Here is a 3,266-nt window from a genome sequence, read left to right as displayed (position 1 = left end):
AGCAAGGAAAACTCTTGGAAGTGAAAACTGTGCTTTTCAGAAGAGCTAAAAACCAACCATCTGAAAACATAGGGATTGCTTATTTAATTTGGGCTTTTAAAATGAAGCAAGCAATTTAATGGCACAAAATGTAAGAAAAATGATGCAGGTTAAAGGAGGCTGTTGGTCTGGAAGGCTCAGGTTCCAGAGGCACAGATTGCACAGGTAGGTTGCCTGAAGGTGCTCTTTGAATGCACATTTTTCTTTGTCCTCATGATTTCAACATCAGGCACTGATCAGAGCAAGGTGCTGAATAAAGGCATCTAGAAGCAAATATGGTATAACACTGCAATAGCCTTGGCCGTAAGGTGCACAGGTGAGTGAGAGAATAGGACAGAGAATCAGCTCTTACTTGCTGCTCATCAGTTCATGCAAATATTGAACAGTCTGGTTCCCTTGAGACTGGACCCTTCCCACAGAGGCAGAAAAACTAAATAGATTTTGCGGGGTAGTTAGTCAGCTTGCCAGTTCGGGAATGTTTGAAGATCCCAATAGAAGCCCACCTACATCTGTAGACACTTGAACATCTTGGGAAATCTAATCCTGTTCTCTAAGACTTAAGAATGATCCAGAGCCAGGAAATGCGATTAAACAAATGAGACTGAAGCATAGAGCCAATGTATCTTGATTTCCCCAGTTCCTGGGGCAGCAGACCAAAGGCAAAGCAGGGTCAGTCCCTGGGCATCTGTGAATCTCATGCACCAGAGGCAGTGCAGCTGAGCCTGGCAGTGGATTCCCAGGAGGAGCAGAGAGGTGCTGGAGCGTGGAAGGGGGATTAACTACCAGCTGTAGTGAGCAGTACACATTCACTGCCCACCGGGAGAGGGGAACCACAGCATTTCCAGCGTAGGATTTGCGGATGCTCAACAGTACTCTGCCTGCTGGCCCCGAGCCAGCTCAGCAAGCTGGTAAAGCACCTCCTTCACTGCATGTGTAGGGGCAGCATGCTGGAATTCGTGGGAACGACATGTGTCCTCACACATAGCCCCCGTTTCAGACAGAGCTTTCAGACCCTTACTCAATGTAAGTGATGACTGTGAAGAAGCGTCCCAGAAACAGCCTATGTTTTGCTGTGACTTGTTTTCCCCATCTGAAAGAATGCTTCAGCATTCACACTGTGAGGTGCTGAGAGGGGGAGCACAGAGATTTTTAGAGGCTGCCTTTGAAACAGCTAATGATGATGATGAGCTGAGCCAGGAACCTGGTGGGGTCGGATTGTGTTGCCATGCAGGCTGTTTCTAGTGGAACCCAGGCAGAAGATGTAAATGTCAGGAATTTGTTGGCTAAATGTAGTATCATCTGTCAGCAAAGCCTGCTAATGTGATGACTGTGATTGGGAATGGTAGTTAGGCAAGAGAATGCTCACTGAATCAAAATTATTTATCCTTGGATCATATGAATATCCTCAGCCAGCCAAAGAAGAAACAAACAGCTTGGAAAGAGATACACAATTTGTCAGGACACAAGAGCAGCATGGCTACACTGCTGACTGCAGAGTCTGCACTGCAGAGGGGTTTGCCAGTGCCTGGCAAGCACAGCACATGTGCCCCCACACCTCTCACCTCATTCACAGCTCTGTTTGTGCAGCGTCACCTCTCCAGGCGTCAAAACAGCTGGAACCAGGACTGCTGACTACATGGATTTTGCAGCTTATATGAGACTGCTTTGAAAAGCCACAGTTTCTGTTGGTGAGGGATTCTTTTTTTCTTCCTTGTTTTTCTTTATTTTCTCTCCACAACAGTTTCACTTAGTGAGTCTGGATTTAATAAAGTTCTTGTAGCAGCCAAGCTGCTATCCAGTCTAGAGGAACACAGATACACAGACTTTCCTGAATGCCTACCTCCCAAGCTGGTTTGGATGCCACTGATGAAACTGAAACCTTTTATGTAAACTCAGTCCTGATATCAGTGCACCTTTGAGCTGTGTTTCCTTTTCTCTTTTCTTTCTCCCACCCACACTCTCATGCATACATTTTGCAGACTTGACCTGGAGGCAAGAAGCAGCCTTGTTTCCTATCCCATCACCTTGCAGCACCATGGCAGTTCCTGGCACAAGTGCCAGTACAGAAGCCCACCCATAAAATCCATCAACCCTCTCAATCCCATCTGTTGCTGAAGCAGCAGGCAGTCAGGGTACCTCGATATTTCTCAGCTCTTCTTTCAAACAATCAGATCCCCAGTAGGCAGCAGCCCTGCCCAGCCACTGTCCAGTCTCTTGAGCTTTCACCTGCAGGAACACCTTGCCCCATAAACTGCAAGAGGCAACTCCTGTCCCTTTTCTTCATAAATGTGCCAGATTTCCTAGATGCTTTTAGTGGATGCAAGAGCCATTCTCTATTACAGAGTACACAGTTCTTTCTGTCTGCTGGATCCATAAGTTTTTAAGTCCTGAAGGAAATGTTACAATCAAACAATCTGGTGTCTGGCATCACACCGTCTGGAGAACATAATCTCCCGTGGTGGGGTGAACCCATCCTTATGCTGAGGGAAGCTGTATTTTAGAGACACACCTGGTCTTGATTTAAAGATTACATGTGATAGAGAACCCTGCACAGCCTCTAGTAAATTATTTCAGTAGTTAATTCTCCTCATCGTAAAAAAATCTGCACCTTATTTCCACACTGAATTGGTCTGGCTTCAGCTTCCAGTTCCCTGGATCTGCTTGGAACACATCTCCAAGAGGAGTGCTTTAGCACCCAGCTTTCTCCCTTGGTGGCTCAAGTAAAGCAGGGTCTGGTCACCTTTAATCTTTGCTTGAAGTACATCTGCAAAGTCTTTTTAAAAAAAGGCTTAACCCCTACACAGCCACGTGTGCTGAGTCAACCAGAAAAAAAAGCAGATGTGTAAGTTGGGCCCAAAGATCACTCCAGCCCAGTTTCTGACAGTAGCCAGCCACAGGTATTTAAATAAAAATATAAAACCCAAGAGAGGCAGAGTGACCCTTTGCATGACACATCTCTCTAGCTTCACTCCTGAAGGGTTTACAAGTACCAAGCTGAAAGTCATAGTAAGATTTATCAGCTGAGGCATAGGGTCACCCAGTTTGCATTTGCATGGTTTCCAGTCTGCTTGTGCATGGGCAGATTTAACTCACATCTGCTTGCATAGAGCACTTCACAGGCGTAGCCTTAGATAAGCGTAACAGATGAGCCCTCAGGACAGATTGTCAAGGTATCGACTCACCCACTTTCATTATCTCATCATAAAATTGGATCAGAAATCTGTGAC

The sequence above is a fragment of the Antrostomus carolinensis genome, unplaced genomic scaffold (assembly GCF_000700745.2).
Source record: "Antrostomus carolinensis isolate BGI_N321 unplaced genomic scaffold, ASM70074v2 scaffold7459, whole genome shotgun sequence".
Taxonomy (NCBI): domain Eukaryota; kingdom Metazoa; phylum Chordata; class Aves; order Caprimulgiformes; family Caprimulgidae; genus Antrostomus; species Antrostomus carolinensis.
Note: the sequence above shows the minus strand (reverse complement) of the source record.